Source organism: Pagrus pagrus (genome assembly GCF_965226575.1).
Source record: "Pagrus pagrus genome assembly, chromosome: 3".
Lineage (NCBI taxonomy): Eukaryota > Metazoa > Chordata > Actinopteri > Spariformes > Sparidae > Pagrus > Pagrus pagrus.
Genome location: NC_140187.1, coordinates 28,554,448 through 28,576,034, shown reverse-complemented (window position 1 = coordinate 28,576,034; position 21,587 = coordinate 28,554,448). Strand labels below are relative to the sequence as shown.

The following is a 21,587-nucleotide window of genomic DNA, read 5'->3' as shown; positions in this document are numbered from 1 at the left end:
TTAACTGGACTGTTGAACTGGCCCGTGATAATTCTCATCTCAAGTGACAGTGACACTTTAACTACTGTCATAATGTTTTTACACTTTTTTTGGGTGACAGTTAGTGTTGAGGGGAAACTGTTTAGAACTGCTTACCACAAAAAAAAAAAAAAGCAGAGCGTATTATTAACTTTGTTCTAATTTAGATGCAGTCATGTCTCTTTAAAAATATTATGAAGAACTGGCCCACATGTCACAAAACATAACCACACCAAACTGAGAGAACCTGCACTCTGGTTATCTACACTGTCATTTTCGAAACCATAATACCACCAAACTCCTTACAGTTGAGATTAAAACATCTTTGATGATTATGTCAAAGCATTTCATTTTTTTTTTTTTCTCTGCACCATGGCTCTGGAACAGTTGTGATGAACCTCAGATCCCCCCAAAAAGAAAGAAAAAATAAAAGACAGGAGAAATTTAGTGAAATAATACAAGTTCATTGTGCCTCAGTTGTAATTAGTCAGCTTAGACATTTTAGCTTTTCTGACAGCCCCCTCTCTCCTGTCACACTTTCAGCTAAAACTAATGCATATCATTACATTTCCCCATAGAAAGGAGCTACTAAGTGCTACTAAGTGCTACTGAAATGTACTTGTGACTGTGATGTTTCTTGTTGAAGGATCTGCGATGCAATGATCGTTGTTTACTGAAGCAGGTGGATATGACGTCACGGACTTGGGAACATCAACAACAACAACATCCAAATCGGCGATTCTTCCCCTTTTTTTTTCCTCCTCCTTTTCTCGCCCTGTTAAAAATCTAATAACAACATTAAGAAAAAAGGAGCTCGCGCCTTTCCCTGCGAGGCGGACCGGGAAGCGGCGAGTGTGCAACTCCACATTTTTGCTTTTTTTTTTTTTTTTTTTTCTCCTCTCCTCTCTCTCTCTCGACGCCCTCGGTAAGATTATCTCTTTTCTCCTTGTAGTTAAGTTAGTTAGTTGGTGCCCCCACCTCCTCCCCCTCACCACCACAACCACCTCGCCAGCCACACCAAGGCGGGCCGAGAAATATTTACTGATATTTGCGTGTGATTTGTTGTCACACGCGGGTCTTGGTACACAATCTAGCGTGCACGGGCTCCCGTACTAGCGAATCGGTACCCTCCGCGTGCGCCTGTTAGCTGCTGTAAAGCGTTTTTCCATTCGGGTAAGTTTCACTATTATCACCATGTTAACATTAGCTTTGTTGTATCGTATGTAGATACCTGCTGCTGCTGCCGCTGCCGCACTCAAACACACACACGCACACACACACTCACTCGGGAGTTTGTCTTCGGCTTTTTCTCTTTTTCCAGAACTGCTACAATTAGCGAAATAAACAAATAAACAAACACCTGCATTGTTATCATGTTAAGCTAGTTGTTAGCGCCGTGTGATGTCTCTGTGACGAGCGGCTGTTACAGGAGTGTTTTCGGTAACTATGCTACGAGTGTTGTATCCTCTACTTTTTTTTTTTTTTTTTGAAAGTTGGGTTTCTAACTGAGTTGTGGCTGCTCGTGAGACCCCCGTGGTGGTGGGCGAAATGCACGTTTATAACCTGAGCTTGTTGTAAAGTGCCGGTTAGCGGCGGCCGTTAACGAGACCGTAATCGTGAGCCTACCTGTGAGGCAAAGAGCCGTAAAGTTTTTTAAGTTCACGCGGTGAAAGGGAAGTTTGAGTGCCGTGATTTCTTTGGAGTAAGACCAGGGAAGGAGCTTTTCCCCCACGTGTTAGCTGTCCTCCAAACTCCGAGAGACCGGAGGAAGGCAAGACAACTGCCACAAGCTATGGTTATTATAACTGTGATTGAGTCCTAACTAACAGGCAGGTTAAACTTTTAACCGGCTGTTTATCGGTAGCGTTGTTGAAGGGCTGGTTTTCTCTGCTCAGCGACACACAATGCATTTAAAGCGGATATTCACCCCTCAGTTAACTTTAAGCTAATTAACACGAAGGATACAGCGAGTTAAATTTTAATTATAGCGGTGACACCTTGGAGTCAACGTTAAATGTACTGGACGTTATGTCTTATTTAACTGTGTGGCTAAAAGTTTGAGCTAAGTGGTTGTATGGAGTCAGATGTGGAGTGGGTTACAGCTGGGCATTTTCTCCACTGTAAACAGGCTGAAGTCACACAGCACTTTATTTTCACTGTTAAATTTTGCTTAATTACTAGTTAACAATTACTTGTTGCCACTGTAGTGTGTAAGTAGACTGAATATTATTTTTATTTTACACTAATGTTATCCATAAGCACAGTCCAAAGGAATGTACTTTAGCAAAAATATTCTGGCATGTAGAAATACTTTAAAAGCAAAGAAATGAAGTAAACCTATATTTAAAATATTTTACATCCATTTTCTGTTTTAATTATCATTTTACAACAGGTGTATTACAGACTAAGGGACACCAGCCACCATTATGATAATGAATATGCAGCCTTAAAATGTAGATGTGTATATTTTAAACAAATGTCTCATGTACTTAATCCGTATAGATTTATTAGCAATTTGCTAAATCAGACAGAATTAGTGTATTTACCAAAAAACGTATTTTATATAAAAAGATGCAGTTCATGTACACCCATGGAGAGTTTACTACACGCATATAAGAGTGAAATATGACCCTAATATATTATACAGTAAGTCTGCAGCTGGCAACAGCAGGACTAAAACCATCTGAAATTTTTACAAAAGGGAAACTGCAGCTTTAACAACTATTGCTGGCAGTGCTCCCTCCTTCTTGGTCTTTGGATTAGTCATTGTCTGAGGGGAAAAAAACACTTTTTTGTAGGAGAAGTAAAGTAAACAGCCTCCAACAAGCGAACCTTGACAACCCAGATTAAGGAAAACATTGGAGATCAAACAGTGCTGCTGCTGGGCTGTTGTCATGAGCTGCCTGAGAGAGAGCTGCAGACTATTTGAACAGGCACTGGGGTTTGTGTGCTCACTTATGCAGAAATGGACCTTCGCAAATGCTGACCCAGGTTTTAAAACACAGGATGAACTTTCTTTGCAACTTTTCCTGGCCTGCCATACGACCACGGCTGCTACATACAGACAGACAGACAGTATTGTTTCTGATGGGAACAAGCTAACACCGTCCCCACGCGTCTGCTTCTAGAAACAAGAATGGCTGTACTTTCTCTGCCCCATACTGCAACTGAATAAATTGAGTTGGCAGGGGGGAAAGTGAAAAAGCTTGAAATTTGAGGAAGAGCAGCTGTATGCAATGTAATGACGCAAGATCCTTAACGCACCAATCTGTGATTCAGTATTATTTGGAAAGCCCTTGTTTCTAGTTTGGCCTCTTCAGGCTGGGGCTAACGCTCTTCTTTGGAGTTGAGGTTCAACTGGTAAGAAAGTAATCAGTCACTCATGCATTCAGTGTGGGGACTCCCATCCCTGAGTGGAGCGGCGCTCTCTTTCATCTGACGGCTCAGTATTTGTGAGCACACATTGAAATACCCTGTGCTGGGTACGGAGGGGCTGTAAACTGACTGTGCACCCTTGCTTGGAGCTGAATGATAAGGAGAGTTATTTTGGGTCCAGTGTGGGAATAAGGTTCCACTTTTGCTGTATTGTTTTTCTATTTGCCGGCTTCACCCTTCATTTGATTTCAGATACAAGACGCCCTCGAACCAGTTGCTTGAAGCATTTTTTTTTTTTGCACAAAGCGAGACAAGTGACGGATGAATAAAAGGGGATTTTCTGCTAAATGATTTTGTCATGTAATTTTTGCATGTTTGATTCACACAACACAAAGAGGAAGAGTAGTGGCAATATGAAGACGAGTGCAGCACGCTCATTAGTGCTGTATTACATGAATGGAAGTGATAACAAAAGGAAAGCAGAACAATATTTCCAGGGTAAAGGTTAGTGTGTCCCGGCCCCTGTGGCGTGACCAGGCAGACGGTTCTCTGTGCCAGGGAAGGCGATTGGTCAGAGAGTGGACAGCTTCAGGTGTGCTCTGTGCAGCTTCTAGGTCTCTATGGAGACAGTAAAAATACTCAGGATGGCCATTAACTCATGCAGCCATTAATTACTGTCTTCTACTGTCATGTGTCCTTAATAAAGGGAGGGATGCTGACAAAAAATATCACCTGTCTGCGTGGAAGGACAGTGTGACTGCTATCAATTAACTTGCGTTGTGTTTCAGGAATTCAGTACAATATTGAGTTGCAGATTGTCCATTGTTGGAAAATATTGAGCGTTCTTTGTTGGACATGGGATGATATGAAAATTTCATGTCATGGTTATTCTGGCAAAAATAATTGCAATTCACAATCTTCTCCTGATAATCATCAACATTTGCTTTAAACTCTTGAAATGGCACTAAAACATACAGGGACAAATATTTTCTTGCATCACAGATAGGACATCTTATTATAACATCCTTTTCCTGAAAAACAGTTTGTTCAGTGAACAGAACTGGATGGAGGCTGTGGAGATGTATCCCCCATAAAAATACAACTTTATGTGGGGGATGCAGTAGGCAAGCCAAGCTATCAGCCATGGTGACGGGATTTTGTAGTGACTGGAAGGATGCAGGCTCCCCTTTGTGACAATTCAAAAAAGTAGGAATAAAATCAATATAGGACTATACGTTATCAAGCTAGCTAATATTTATGATTATTCTGATAATAGCAATTCCCCATAATCAACTTATTTGTGTGTAGACAATTGTTTTCAATTGTAGACTGCGATAATATCTTCTACTGTCCCGTACTTATTCTGTGTATTTGTTTGTCTGTTGAGTTGGTATATTAAATTAATTGTTGGTGTGTTGGTTTCAGATAAAATTAGTGTTAATTAATAATTGGCCTGTTGTACACACTGTTTCAATTATGTTTGATGGGCTGCATAACATTTTGCAGCAGCCTCATGGTAGTGGTACCAAAGCTGTTTTAGTCAACCCCTTTCCCTCAATCACGGTTCTTAACAATTACTGTATGAACACGTGTTTTTTCTCAGAGTGATATCCACATATTTTAACCTTGGATGTCAATCTAGGTAAAACGTGTTCTTATAAATGCTCATCTGCTACTTGAACACCCTGCAGGAAACAGCTGATTTGACTGATGGCCTCTTCTCAAACAGGATAAAGATGACTTGGAACAAAGGTTTTGAAAAAATGAGAGGACTTGGCATTGCACTGTGGTGTGGTTTGCATTGAGATTTGACACTTTTATTAGGGTAATTACAGACAGTGTAGTGAAACCCTGAAACCTTTTCAAGATGTTATCATTTTCTTAACATATTTAATAGTCAGACATGTGGTCACATGTTTAAAGAAAACACTAAGTAAAACTTTAACAGTTGAAATTATTAGATAATTTGTTAATGAGATTAATTATGTCACGGGTGGACTAAGTTTGTTCGTTCGTTCGGGACAAATTATCGATCGTATCACAAACGGTAGCGATATATTGCAATGCCACTAACGCCAAATATTTCTCTTTTAAAGCATGCAGATGCTATAAACAGATTCCCCTGCCAATTTGACTTATTAGAGTCACTATTTTATGACTCCTTGTGGTGTAAACTTCTGTAAGATTAATTTACACAGATTGTATTTATACAGATTTCAGTGAGTTATAGTTGGATCCTTCCTTTAAACATTTTAACTCCACTTTAACTAGTCAGTGTTTTTGTGTTCTAGAGGCATCGTTGATCTCACACCACAGTACAATAAATAAATACACATTTCCTGCTTTTTTTCTTTTTATGCGTACTTTTTCTTCTTCAGTTACACAGACATTGATTGATTTTCTAGTATGGCAGAATTGTTGTATCGCGATACCATGGTTATTATGGGAAATACATTGTGATAGTAAAGTATCGTGAGTCACTCTGTGATTCCCGCCCCTACTTTTTGTACTACAGATACTGCAGTATAAATACTTTTTCGTTTTGAACCGAGTGCAGGAGCCTCTTGGCACGTAAGAACTTAAAACCAGTTTAAAATCAGAGATTCTTTAATAGCACAGCACTTGTCTGTTTTGGGAGTGATACAGGTAAGCTACAAACATTTTTGTCCAGACTTGAGGGGCTGAACCATATGCTACAAGCTGTGCTCAGCTGCCAGGAGAAACCTCCGCACCTGTTTCTATCAGCTGTCCAGTGTGTATGTCAGTCTGTGTGTTTATGATGCGACATCGATGGCCCGATGGATGACGTGGCTTTAATTGTTAGGGAATTCTTGATCAAATATGTGTTGATGAATGTTAACACTAAGGGGCTTTAGTCTAACAAAACCTTAGGGATGGGCAATACATCGATATTATATTGTTTTCGTGATATGAGACAATATATATGGTCTTAGATTATGGATGTCGTTATATCATGATATGACGTAAGTGTTGTCTTTCCTGGTTTTAAAGGTTGCATTTCAGTAAAGTGATGTCATTTTCTGAACTTACCAGACTGTTCCACTTGTTCTTATACTTGTTTTTACCCACTTAGTGATTTATATCTTCAACACTGATGATTATTTTACAAAAATCTCATTGTCTTAGTATTTAATGAAAGTATTTCATAGCTACAATATTGTCGCAATATAGATATCCAGGTTTTTCGTCAATACCATATGATTTGCATCCCAGATCTCCAAGATCTGTTGTCCAGACTAAAACTTTACACACAGCCTAAAGTGATGTCATTCCTAATAATTTTCCATCATTACAGTCTTCAATAAGTAGGCCTGACTTTGCTTTCTGGCAATACTGTACGAGTCAGAGGAAGAGGAAAAAAATGTGGTGATGATGACTCTTGAATTCCTGGAGCGGCCAGTGTTGGAGTTAGGCTATTCCTGCACTTAAATGGTGGTACGCTCGCTGACAATGTTGCCTCACTGATGTGGGATGTGATGTTTACTTGTAATAGACAATGTGACTTGGGAGTGGAAAAAGATGCATCACGTTGAAGTTATAATTTGTAAAGGTTAAATATTTTTATGACAAGTTGTGTGGTTGGACAAATTTGTGCTGCTCTTGCCAGAAAACACAATCCTGACAAACAGTGTGTTAACGATCTGTTATTATGCGGCTATTTTGTCCATGTTTACGAAGTTCTGGTTTCTACTGGTGGTGCTCTTTTTTTTTCTGTTCAGCTGTGGTGGCTGCTCTCGCTATCTCTCAGGTTAGAGGTACAATATGTAAAGCATTAAAACATGTCTAAGAATGACACAAGCTTTGTTACATATTTTGTTGAGTTGCCTGCTTACGTTGTCTCAGATGTTTCCAACAATGTTCAAACCCACAGAAATCAAATCACTTAAAGTGACAGTGGGTTTCTTATGGTCACCTGTTATAACTTCTAGGAGAGAGTCAGAGAGTGAGGAAGGAAGTTGGCAAACGAGGCTGAATGTAATGTGAATTAAACTTGAATACATCGCCTCATCTGTGAACATTTCGTTCTGAGTCATGTATTCATTAGCAATGGTGTTTTTTTTTAACATTAAAGACAACATTTCCCATGATCCCATGCTACTTACGTCTTCTTGATTGAGAGACCCCTAGCAGCAGAAACTACATACCGTGGTTTACGGACGCTGGAAATGTAAAAGTCTTGACCTGCACCAAAGTTTTTAGATCCAAGACCTTTCCACAACTGAGTGTGTAGAGCTGCGGGAATCTGCTTTCATAATCTGGCTATAGGTAAAGTCGTTATTAGGTTACATCAATGTGAGAATGAGAGTAGCAAAACTGACATTTACTAATGTGAAAATGTCACAGACTATTACTTAAACCCTGTTAACAGTAGGCAGCGTAATGTAAAATGAGGTTGCAGGAGCACATCTTTAAGGGCCTCATCCTTGACTTCTTGGCTGTGTTTTCACTTGGCAGTCCCAGCCTAATAAGAAACATAACATGGCAGGGCCTGCTCTTCCATCATCATTGCTGGGTGGAAAGTTGGTGCGCTTTGATCATGTCTTTTGGGCGCATCACTCCGGCTTAGCCTGCTGCTCGCTATGTGATAAGCCATCAGAGTACTCAGATCTAAGCCGGCAGCTCCGTGGGCTCGAGGAGAGACAGGAGAGAGTAATGGAGATGAGGAGAGAGCAGCAATGCAAATTTTGTTGACAGACTGTTACTGCAGCTGTTCTCTTTGCCTTTGAATCCAACAATGTTACTGTCCATCTCCACTCGTCTGTGAAGAAAAGGCCATGTTTCATTTTTAAGTCCTTTCTTTGTGGAACAACACCGTTTTCATTTTGTGTGCTTTGCCCTCCTGGCAATTAAAACACCTTTAATTGGAGGTGCATATTAATTGCCTCAAAAAAACACATGTGATTTAATGATTTTACAAACAGTTCTGTTCAGATGTACTCTTTACTGGTTAACTGATACAAGTTCACTTTGAAGTTGAATGCTCCGTTTTGGCTCGGCTTTCTTCTGTCTGTACATAAAACATCATTTTGAACCCCCCATTATGAAAGGGTGCTCCTAATTGACGGGTTGTTGCTTGTTTATTTGATATATATTTACCAGCTGGGTGGTAATTGGGGAGCAGTAATTACCCAAGATGCAGTGCAGCGCTTCAGCAGAGGTGCTAGCAGGCTGATGAGTCTGGAGCACAGATGAAAGTATGCAGGTTTGTTTAAATACTTGCGAGCGCAGAGCAGCGATGGCTAATTGGGCCTGTGTCCCTTCTATAGTCTCATTGTTTACTGTGATGATGTACAGCGTGAGGTCACAAGCACGATACTTTTATCTTTGTGCCTTTTTCTTTTGTGGCACAATTGCAACCAGTATACCTGAGCTGTTAATAGCAACAATAAAAGGCCAGTTGCTGGATTTGGAGTCCCTCCTGATGATGTAGTTCCTTCACAGATAATGGCCTTGTTAACTGAGATTCATTACCTCTTCATTCAGAGTCCCCTGGATATTGAGGGAGAGTGTTCTCAAACTACTGGCTTTGCCATGGTGAAGTCATACTGATGTGGTTTCGTGTGCTATTCATGGAAGGTGGTGACGGTATCTTCCCTGACTCCTGATGATTCAGTTGACCTGAGACCGGGGCGGTGGGGGTGGTATTTGACTTTGTTTGCTACTCAATTCCACTTTCACACCAACTCTCGCTTTCTCTCTATCTTCCCTCTTTCTCACAGTCACTTTCTCTCGCTCTCTCAAACAGAGCGATGCACACCTTGTTTGTGTGCTGGCTGCTGTTGTTTGATAGGCCGCTCTCCCAGTAGATCTTCAGACATTGTTGTTGTTTGCCTGTATTGGTTGGAGTGTGTGACTTGCATTTGCCCGGGCTCCTTGGAGGGAGTTTGTTTTTGTTCTCAGTGTTGTAAACAGGGTGGAGCTCCATTCCCAAACCACTCAGTTGGAGAAGGTTATTTTCACACAGGAGTTATTTTTTTTGTTTTGTTTATCATTTCGGTCAATAGATTAGCCTGGGATGGAATTATGTGTTGGAGCAGATAGTGTGGCCAACCGTTCGCTGCATGTGCTGACTAGATAAACACTTTGTCACTGTTGTTTTTGTGATTAAAGAAGCGCTCAGCTTTGGTTTTATTCATATCTCTTACTTTGTTAGGGCCGGGTGATAATTCAGTTGTATCATTTCTATCTTTCCATGTTATTATTCTGTGCCAAAATTCAAATTTTACTTTAGTCATCAGTCTGAAACAATAAGTAAGATTTTCCCGAAATGTGCAGCTGTGAAGTCTTGTAAAATAACCTTTTTTAATGACTTAATAATTTTATTTCAAAGAACTTCTAAATCATATTTACTTTTAAACAGGTTATTTTGAGCACTTTTCTAATACAGTAACATATAATAAGAAGATAGTGCTAATCACAATAAAATGTATTTGCATTTTTTCATATCGTACACCCGTAGCCTGGTCATATATTTTCCCTTTGTTACCAGTTAAAATTTAAAGGGAGATTTTTGGACATTGTGAGATAAAATTGCCCCATGCTGTTCCCCTTTAAATACCTAATCACTGTACATAACATTTGGTACTTTAAGTTAAGTCTTTACTCAGGACATCATTTTTGGATTAACTGAGAATGTCTTTGCTAGAAGAAAAGATTGAGGTTGTCCACAGATGTGGTTTCTTTAGAAGCAGGGCTGATTATGAAAAAATCATATTGTGTTTATTTTGACTGATATTGCAATTGCGATATGATTCTGGATTAGTACCAATGATAATTTTTGCATTGCAGTTGTTATTTTCACAAGAAGATGCAAATCATGATGATGTGACATTTTTTGGGGTCTGTCTCAAATAAACATGTTTTCTTACATCTGGAGAACAAGTTTTGTTGGCCAGGACAGAACATGCTGTTTTGTCACTCATTTTATCTTCACCAAAAAATGACCTTTAACAATTTGAATAATACACTCAGCCACATTGCTTTCCATATTATAGTGGAGCCACAGTTTGGCTCATAACACGGTTAAGAAAAAAATAAATACAAAAAATTAGAAAAATTCTGGGTTTATGAATACGCTGAAATTTCTAATATCAAGAACATTGTGAAAGTAGATTGACATAATAAACGAACTTCATTTAAATTAAGCAAGTAAACAAAAGTGAGTAAATAAAAACAAATCTCTTAAGACCAGTCTACATAATTTATGAGCAACCTGTGGGTACCGCGGGGCCGACACGGAGTAAAAGCACTGTTGAACAGTCTGACACAACTCTATTGTTGGAGACAAATAGGGAGTCTGGTTTTCCTGCAGTTTTTGTCTATTTGAGGGAAAGACTGACGGGAAACAGCAGTTTACAGACAGGTCAATCTGAGTCATGATAAAAATGAAAGTAAAAGAGATGCTGTTATGACGCGGGTGGCGGCGGGTTGGTGACGGGGAGTAGCGGTTTTTGGAAGACGGGAGCATATATGTTTGTATCGCAGCTTCAATCTCGGTTTCATAATGGTTACACCCTTACGATTTTAATATTACAGTTGGATGTCAAAAAGTCATGAATTCCCAGCCCAGTTTTCAAAACAACATTTTTGTTTATCGTAGTCAATCACTGAACACACACGTGGTAGGAATGGCTATGGTTTGTCCTTCTCGAGCCCACCATGAAAATGTACTAATTGAATCATGACAGAAGAAGCTGCGCTTAGAGTAATATAGAGACGATATTTGGATTGATACAGACTTGCGTCACTTAGTATTTGAGGTTCCTGTTTATCATGTGTGAAAAAGGTGCGATCCTGAGAAAGATCCTTGTCAGGTATTATACTTCTGTGGCTTTCACACAGTGGCTCAGAATCAGAGGCTGCGGATGTGTGTAAAGTCCCTTTTAGACGGGAGGCCACAGCCACAGTGGCTGCCACCGATCCTGTAACGATCTCACCAGAATCACAAAGCAGCAAACAAAGCAGTGTCCGGGTTGTGGGGTGTGGCAAGCGGCAAGTTTGAAATGGTCGTCAGCAGAAATCGTGAAAGATTCTGTTTTCAAGTTTGTGAGTGGGAAACATTTTCTAGCTCTCACTCTGTTGCATTATGCAAAGTTACTATTGAGGTCAATACAAATGCGGAAAAGCTGGTGTGACTATGTTCATTCAGCTAGCTAAATGCAATTACGCACACAAGTGCTAAATATTGTTAAGGTACAACAACAGTCTATATCATCATATCAGGTTAAGTATTTGTTTGATTTGTACAGAACGTACATCAACACACTTGAGCTGCAATGATTAATTGATTTGTTGTCAACTATTAAACTAATCGCAAACTATTTTAGTAATTGATTAATCTCTTTGAGCATTTTTATAAGAATGATTCCAGCTTCTTAAATGTGAATATTTTCAGGTTTCTTTATTCCTTAATAGCAAATATCTTTGGTTTGTGGACAAAACAAGACATATTTCAGCATTTTCTATAGTTTTATAGACCCAACAACTAATTGAATCATCGAGAAAATAATCAACAAATGAAGGTAGTTCCAGCCCGACAACATGCCAATAGTTTAGTTTTATTAACTAAAAAGAGGGGGACAGGAGCAAAGTGGCACTAAATGAGTTTGTTGACATGATAATGTACAAAGCAGCTCATTTCCTCTGCTCTGTACAAGACTCACTAGTACATGTAATCCCCCACTAGCACCCGCTGTGAGAGTGTACCAATTTACTCAACCACATCTAGGAGAAAAAACACACTCAAAACTTGAAACAATGAAATGAAATGAATGGCTATGAAGCCATCACAGCAGTACAATATGTCAAACTGTGTTGCCAATACATCTAGTTTGAATGGTTATAGGTCAGTAGCATTTTGTGTATAACTAGTGCTGGTAGTATTCCACTGTTTCCAATGAGATCAATGCGCTTTACTTCTTGTGTGTGCGCACACACACTGGCAGTCAGGTGACATAACAGCAGGCAGTAAACAGGCACGTTGCTCATGTGTAAAACGTGATCTGTCAAAAACAAAACGAGTGAGTGAGTTTACAGCGGTGAGGAGAAGACAACAGCAAAAACTTTGGACTTTTAATACAAACATACACATAAGCTTTTTGATATCTCTTTTATAAACCAGCATTTGCAGTTAATCTGAATGAGTTCGTGCTGACTTAGCTTAACAACGGTGCCCTGCTTTCCTATGAGCGGTTGAACACACGTTTATGTCAGGGGTGGAAATTTAGTTTGTTATCGTGGATTACAAGACATTTATCAGTGACTACCTAACTGGTCTAAAAAAAGACCATTCTAAAGAGAGTATGAGTGGGTGAGTGAGAGAGAGAAACTGAAGTGGAACTGAAACTTTATTTGGTACTTATTGTGTTCCAGGTACTATAGTAAAAAGCCTGAGAAAAAATAACCCTGATGTGAATAGATCGTCAACTGCAGATCTGAGTCTCTGTGAACGGTGACGACTACCAGTCGCACCGGAGATTAACCTGAGACGGCAGCGGCTGTGAGTCGGCCAAAAGCGTGAGCGTTACACCACATCAAATATGGAGTTTGATTATGTAGGGGACCCAGTTTTGTTTTACCATCTATTTATTGTCTTATTTATGTTTAGTATACGTATGTTTTTTTAGCTTTCAGTTAGCTGTGGTCAAAGCCTCAGCAGATTTCTATTGTTGTATTGTGAATGTACAGCGACAAAATCTGAGAATATTAGTGCACAACCCAAAGATATTTAGTATACCGTCATAGAGGAGTAAAGAAACCAGACTATTTCTCAAACTGTTTAATCAATTAATTTTAATTGTAATGTTTTGTTAAAACTTAATCATCTTTTCATTATCACTATTTTCTATTTTAAATACATTTTTGAGCACATGAACGATCACATTGCCTTGAAATGATTGATTTTATTCCAGTGTACGAGTACAAACATGTTTTTGAAATCTAGTAGTCATAGAGTGACACTGACAAGTGACATCAAAGTGCCTTCTGCATCATGCACACATGTTCCACGCGTTCCTTCCAGCTCCCGACTGTTAACCATTTACTATTTACTGTTTACAGCCTTTTGTTGGAAACTTCCAGCACCTGTTGTAAATGCTGCAAATATGGTGCGGTTTGAGCAATCAGCTATCCTGAGTTATTGGATATTTTTCTAAAAGCCTTTTCATGTTGTGTATATGGAGTGCATGATGTACAAGCTTTTAATGTGTTGACCAATCAATTCCTCACGCTGAAAACAACTCGCAGTTAGAAATGAGTAAATCAATCTTTTCATATCCTGCTATACAGAGAGGAGCTGGGCCAGGATTTTGAGTGCATTTCTGTGTACTTTATACACAATCGTATGCAGTGATTGAAGGGCTAATTCAAAGAATTTTAATCACTCCGACCAACCCTCTTGCAGTGTCATCTTTTTTGCAAATTCCCCATAAAATGAATAGATGAGCAGTCTCTTTTTAGAGCATAATAGCTACATTAGAATATGAGATGGATCACGGATGAAAATCCTGTATCCTTCATGCGCTCTTTCTCTTTCACTCAGTCACTCTGATCTCTTTCATCAATAGTGGTCTTGTGTAAAAGACCTTGCAGGCCACAGTGAAGTGTTCAGTTGAACCTCAACTAGACAGAGGAATGGAAAAAGCAGAGGTGAGAACAATTTGAGCATTAAATTGTAGAGTAGCTGGCACAGGATGGACTGTTTCAGAACAAGCTGAGCTAATGTATGATTTCATGCTGTGGAAGCAATAATAGATTTGTTTTGTTTGTGTTTAAGTCTCTCCACCTTCATTGATTGCTACGCCACACCCTCCTACCAGATTCACGGTGACAGCTCTTTTTCCACCAAGTGAGATCATACCATTGAAGGCTGTGTGTGTTGTTCTCATCAGGGCCAACCACATAGTGCCAGTCAATATGTAAACAATGGTGGAGACAGTTTCTCATTGCCTAACTGACATTTCTCATTGCTTGGCTGATGATTCATCTGAGAGATGTCATCTCACAAAGTGTTTTCTGGGTGCACTGTACTCATGGCGGTTTTAATAATTCACTCCGTGATCTTTGTCCACCACATTCACTGCCATATTCTGTATATGCTAATGTTGTAGACTACTCAAGGCCGCTTACTTCTTGTTTTGGACTCTGATCCATAAATAAGCAATGATATTCTAGATCATGTGACCAGACTTTGAAAAACAAGTTGTCTTGACTAAACAGACGATACTGCAAACTACAGCTACACGTGTTTTGTCATCAGCATGTAGGTCTTAAAGTTCATCTCATCTATGGAGGTGATTGCGTTAAAGTCTAGTGGATAACTAGACAGTATGATGATTTACTATGGACCTAATCCCAATAGCTTTGAATTGCTCAAAGATGCAAGTAAACCCATAAACACATTTAGTCAGTCTGTTGAACATGGCAAGTATTCTTGTTCAAAGTAACTTTGAATTGCTGAAGGTAGGCTCATAGACAAAACATTGTGCAGCTTGTTTGTTAATGTAATTAATTTCATTCAGTGCAAAATGTGCTTTACATGGAGCAAACTGAATATATATGTATATATGTAGTAACTGCAATAGTTACAATTATCTAGTTTCAGTAGATTCAAGAGAGTCAAAAGAAAAAAACACTCCTTCAAAGGGTTGGGTGCCGAACTTGGTACTCTAAAGGGTACAGACCAAATTACGTTGGTACTACCGAATACAGATTCCGTTTGAATAATTTGGTGCCAAATTTTGGGACCTCAGAGAGAAAGAGTGAGAGCGCAACTACGTCACCCCGGCAGCTTGTTCAAGTCACAATGAGTCAGGGCAATGGCAACCTGAAAGCGGTTGCAAATGTGGTTACACTTTCCAAAACTTGATGCAGACAACGCTTGCGGCAATATATATAATGCGCAATGCAAGAGTGTACCGTGTTTGAAAGCCTGAAAGACAAGTTACCAGCAGCCGTCGCAGCTAACGTTAGCATGCCTGTACCCAGTATGCAGCAAGGAGCAAGGAGCAAGGAGTGGAACTCTCCATGGATGATGAGACCATGGATGATGAGATGGTTCAACAACTTCATCGACGTCTTCATGTAATTGAGATAACTGGACATTTTTTCACTGTCAAAACGTTAGCTCAGCATTAGCGTTAGCCAACACTCGTGCAGTGTGGCTTCGTCTGAATTGTAAAAGATACAACTGAAATTACATTTTTGTTAATACAGACGGAGTGAAGTACAGGACCTTTGGGTACAGAATTTGTTTTTAGTATGAGCCATAGCAAAACCTACTCCTGCAGCCTAATCTAGTGTTTATACATATGTTCACCAGGGTTGAGATATAGAGTCACACATACTTTGAGATTATAATTCTTAATCTGTGAGGATAAAGCCATCATAGATATGTCTGTAGTGTTATTCTGATCTTGCTATCAGTTTAATTGGTCTGTGTGGCCATTGGCCATCATTAGCTATATACACTTTAACAGTAGATTTTTCACAAAATGTACTATATCACAATGTATATCAATATTGCATTATAGGATAACATATACAGAGGATTTTAGCCACATCACCGAGTTCTATTTTGCTTCACCAATTAATGGCTAAATACTGTGAGAGGTCATTCATAAAAGAATGAAGCATAACATTAAAAAGCATAATTTGCTGCATTAAAATATAACCAAAATGGTCTAATGAGAGTGAGTAGGGTTGTAATGCATAATATCCATACCAGACAGTGACGCTGGGTCAACTGTTCATGTAGAAAACCAACTATGGGGTATTTTGTTAGCTTAACATTCTGCAGTAAGTCTACTGTTTACTGGCAGTATAATAGGATTAACCGTGTCATCCATGTTCTGCATTGTTTCTGTCCTGTGGTTTAATCCTTTTTATTTAAAAGAGAATTGCCATAAAATGACAACATGACCACATCAAGTGAAATATCCGTCCAACTCTAACTCCAGCTGACAGAGTTGTACAGTAGTTGCCTTTTTCCTTTTATACCTCTTCAGATAATATAAGATTTGGGGAAGTTGCAACTGATCTGAGCTCTTCTTTTGTATGAAGACATCTGGCAGCGAGGTTACAGCAGGCAAAGATTTTCCCTGCTTTCATGTTCTGGAAATTAAACCTTAGATATTTTTCCCCACTCGTGCTAATGTAAATGATTTGCATGGAGTTTGTCCCTGCTGATTAAGGCTGTTTGGACTGTTCTTCTTTGGAACCATGCCAATTGAATTTTCTGCCTTCTAACACGCTTGGAGAGTGGGGAATATGGTTCTCATCGGGCCCGAGGCTTGATCTCCTTCTTGCCTCCCCCAATCCTTTCACATCACTCTGACAATTAGTCAGCCCGACCATCCCCAAATGACACACGTAATTAAAGAGTTGGCATTATAATTACAATGTGTTTATTGTCTGTTTATGGGTTTTGTGCAGTGCATAACGCACTGGGAGATTTCTTTGGTGTAAATGGATTCAGGGCTGTTAATATACTTGGTGGTAAATGCGATTTCATGTGGTTAACATCTCGATATCTCCTTTATCAGCCCTTTGACAGTTGCTCTGTTAGTTGCACATACAACGCAATTTGGCTGACAGCACAACCTGGCACCCGAAAAACCAAATTATTTAGTCATGGGCTTTTAACGGGCACAACGGTAAATGCATGTTAAGTAAATGATGCAATTTATTCCCTTCTCTTCATTGCCAGGCTGGCTGCCACGGGACTACTGCCAGCTTTAAATAAGTGGTACCCAGATGGTATTCACATGATGCCCACTTGGTTACAAAATGGTCCTGGGAAATAAAGCTGACTGCCACAGCAACCGACGGGTCAGCCGGTGAGCCTGTTGCTTTTGCACTCTGCGTGTGCAAATGGGTTAATGTTGTGTGTCACTTTGCAGAATTCTTTGGGAAGGTTGTTTCTCAGGGGTCCTAAATGAATTGGAAAAGAGCTCCGTTAATGAGGAGGGTGGGATGGAGAGATCGGGGAGAGAGATTCTCTGCAGGAGTTCGTTTTTTTCTCTGCTAATGTCGGGCTTCTTGCAGAAAAGAGCGCGGGAGGCAAGTGATGAGCTTTGCCTCTAGAGTGATGTAAGTCTGACAACAAGGTGATTTCTTTACCGTCTTATCTTTAAAAAAGGCAAAGTCTCTTCTCTTCTTCGCTGTGTGTTTTGCAGTGTGCCTCCTGCTCTGCAGCTGTGCTGGTCTCAGAGCTGGCTGTCTCCTTGAGAAGTGGTGAACTGTGTCATCTCCAGCCACTAACAACCAACAGCTGCAGCAGCAGCCACCGCTCCAGATCGAGGGACAATGTGAAACTGATTTTCTAACGCAGAGAAATAAATAAACAAAGCCCCTGGGGAAAAAAGAAACAATACCACAAACAACACACAGCTTATGCAAATGCTGCGGAAATGTGTTGGCGAATCGATAAGCCCTATTTGTGTACGAAGAGACTATAGGACAAGAGTTTTTACACAGAGATGCACATTAATAATTTTGCTATTTTATCTGCAGTAGCTACCCCCAAACATCTGTTTAGTTTTGTCTCCTCTACAGTACATATTAAACCCACACATTATGATGAAACACACAAACTATTTGTTGTCGAGTTGAGTTGGGTGTCCGTCTGCACATAGGACACCAGATGTTCGAGGCAAAGTTTTAGTCATTGGGGTAGGAGAAGGGGTCAAACTGTCAGTGGGTCAAAGGTGCAAGAGCATAAAAAACTGCAGCACCCACACAGTTAATTAGAGATGACAGATGTATCGCCCATTGGTGTATTTATGTCAGCGTGTTTAGGTCTTTGCTGCTGTTGTTTCGAACGTCATTGTAAAATATATAATAAGTCTGATGCAAGACACGACAATTTCTTTTGCGTGATATCTGTTTTTTCCATGAATGAAAAATGAAATCTTAACAGCTCATCCCATTGTTTAGCTTTTTCTCCCAGTCACCTTGTAATTGTTTCTGTGTCATAAGCAGCTATTAGTATTGCTAGAAAATGGTAATGCTTTGAGAGACTCATCTCTCCCAGAGAATGGCTCTCTATCACACTCTCACATTCTTTTAAAAGGGAAAAGGAAGATGAATTTTGCCCATAAAGGCTGTATCACAAGGGCTTTTTATCCTAAATGGCTCTGGGGATTGTTATCTGTGGGAAGTGTGTCCTGCCTCCGTCGTGTTCAATCAAGTGTCCACTTAGCTGTGACTGGGAGTAATTGTTCCCAAGTGGGCCACACACTGACCTGTTAATGTCTGCGTTGACCCTCTAACCTTGTCAGCACGTCTTGGGGAGGAGTTTAAATCATGTGGATCTCCTACGTGTCTTTATGCTACCGGGTCAAGTGGGCGTCGGCCCTGAAAGACCACTCTCTTGTAATTGTCCCCAGCAGCATGGGTCAGCCATGGGTGTTCCCAAAGACCGCCTCTTATTAGATGAGGTACTGGGAGTGGTGTGACTTAATGGGTCAAGCCATTGATCCGATACCGCACCAATGTCCCCCAGTGCAGTCACCATCCCTGCAATACCTGATCACTGGCTCGACTCTTGTTGAGGGATTGTCAGTTAGACTTTGTAGATGAGTCCACAGTCTTTTTAGAATATCACCTCTTGTTTATGGCATATTGTGCCCTTCTCCTTTTTCACTCTCAGATTTTCTTCTTCTTTACGACTATTTGAATGTGTTAAACAAGTTCCTTGTTGTAAATCATGGCACAACATGACAACTCCTACATTTTGTTTGTCACTTCAGAATATAGAACATTGGAATGGCTGGATCTGCTCTATCATTCCTTCAGTCACCTTGAAAAGGTTGCGTTGGGATATCATATATAATATATAATATAATGTAATGTAATATTATATAATATAATGTAATGTAATGTGGGCAAACATCTCTATTTGACTAGTTGGTTGTACAGTCATCCGTGACAACACACAGAGCTGACCACCAACAGGAAAGAGGTTGTGTGTTGCAAACCGTGGTAAAAACCCTGATTGTTTTATCGGAAAATGTTACATTGAGAATAAGGCCTAATTCTGATAATCCAAACAGAATATGCTGTTTACATTAGAGCCCGACCAATGGCAGATTTTCGGGGCCTATGTCATTACTGATATTCAGGAGATAAGAACATTAGGGAGGAAGCTTATTTTACAGTTAACAATACAAATAATGTCCCAAATGACATCAGAGTATGAAACAGTTAATTTTAAGTTAATTACACCTACACCAGCATCTTTTTTGCATTTTGTTCTGTAAAAAACAAAATTTCATGTTGGCACATGTCAGACAACACACCAAAACTGATATATCTGCAGTAGTCCAATATCAACTAATAATATCAACCAGCAGATATATCCTTCAGGATGATCCCTATAAAATTTGGAATATTTTCATTTTTGTTATAATAGTGTGCATGTAAATGTAGTCCTGTGTACCCATGCAATGAGGTGCCACATACCTCCAAATATGACTGACCCATTTATAGCCATAATCTAACAGAACACACCAGACTAAAATCCATTTATTACATTTAATCTAAAATAACTGATACAATTTTCAGTCAGTTTCAAAGTTGCTTTCTTATCATGTATAGTGAGACTGATTGTTATGCAACAGTAGTATAGAATAGTGTACAACAAATATGTTTCCAAGTGTTCGGTATGTGACTGTTCTGATTTATATAGCAAAAACCATCATTCGGCACCTGACGGGTGCTAATTTCTCATACACCTCAACAAGGATGGACAGCTTCAAATGCCTGTCTAGTTTGCCTGGAAACTCACAAATGAGTGGCAATTAACACACATGCTGCAAAGTGGCTGGATGTGGAGTTTCTTCAGAAACTGACACAGTTTGCAATTTGAGTGAAAAGGGGGGATTACAACCACATGTTTCCAGAGAAGGAGGGAGGTGAGTGTTGAGCAGCTGGCATGCAAATGGCCACAAAGTGAGAATGCTTTACAGTTGGAGGTAAAAAATATTTAACTGTACGTCGGCGTCTTAGTTGGCAGTATAGCTCAAAGTGTTTGCTTGTTTAGTCTGTTTTATGGACAGATTACACAATTATACGTGACCACTTTTTAAAATCCAGGGCTTGTTAATTTGCTATAAAGACTCAAAATGCTCTCCCGTGCTTTTTTAACATCTTCTTTGTGAGACCGCACATAAATCCTATCTTTTTTTAATCTTCCCATCAAGTAGTGGAGTAAGCTGTACGTGGAAGACCGATCGCCGTTGATCCGAAAGTGAGGGGACTTTTAGAAAGCCACTGCTCCACTTTGAGGGGCATTGGGATACAATAGAGCAGCCATAAATCCAAGGGGTGAGGGGGTGAGGGCTGTCTGTTGGGATCAACATATTTTGGGAGTAATGACAGGGATGCAACGGAGTAATCAGAGGGGTCTTATCTAGGGCCGATGGCAGGCCCAGGAATGTGGCCCGGCTGTGGAAACAACGGCTGCACTAATGGGGTTAGTTGAATTCCACACTGGTGAATTATGAGGAGTTGGGACGTCGGGGCTGTGGTTTGTTGTGTCTGGTCAGAGAGCTACATGACTCCACACAGAAACAGAGTTATACATTTGGTTTTTGACACGCTCCCTCACAGAACAGGCCAATTAACTGGGAGCTGAATTGCTTTACTGTGCTGCCGGAGACACAGTCCCACATTAAACAGCAAAGTGGTACACATATATATCACAGGGCAACAAGCCACACATGCAGCCATGACTCCTGTGACAGGGACAAAACCAGAAGCCATCCATTCTGCTGCCTCATTTGCATGATCTGAACCGTATCTGGAAGTCATTAGCATCTTTCCACTTGTTTATCTGGCTACAGATGAATGCTTTTGAGCTCCACACCAGGTTTCCGAATAAACAAAATGTCCAGCTTGTTTAGCATGTTTTTGTAGTGGTAGTCATGCATCATTTATGTAAGAAATTATATTACAAATAATTGTTTTTGTTTTACTGAGGCGGAGAACACTGCAGGGCCTGTAGGTCACTGTATTAATGAGATTGCATTCTCCTGAGCAATCAGACTCTAAATTACCTTTTTGGACTAAATATCTCATCATGTTTATTTTGTTAGCTTGTTGTAATTGAATTTATGTAATGTGGTATCTGTAATGTACTTAACATTGCTTTTTTTCCCCCTCATATAATTGTT

General features: G+C 39.8%; 1 protein-coding gene across 8 annotated transcripts in view; it reads left to right on the top strand.

Annotated features, from left to right (window-relative positions):
* Positions 1-904: 904 nt before the first annotated feature.
* foxp1b (forkhead box P1b) overlaps positions 905-21,587 on the top strand; it is a 167,108-nt gene continuing 146,425 nt past the window's right edge. For 6 of the 8 annotated variants that reach the window (XM_084349395.1, XM_084349396.1, XM_084349397.1 and 3 more), the window contains exon 1: positions 1,019-1,191. The gene's annotated coding sequence lies outside the window, so the exon portion shown is untranslated. Of the gene's footprint in view, positions 944-1,018; positions 1,192-12,912; positions 12,931-21,587 lie in introns of those variants that run through there. The other 2 variants (XM_084349393.1, XM_084349394.1) reach the window with 2 other exon arrangements.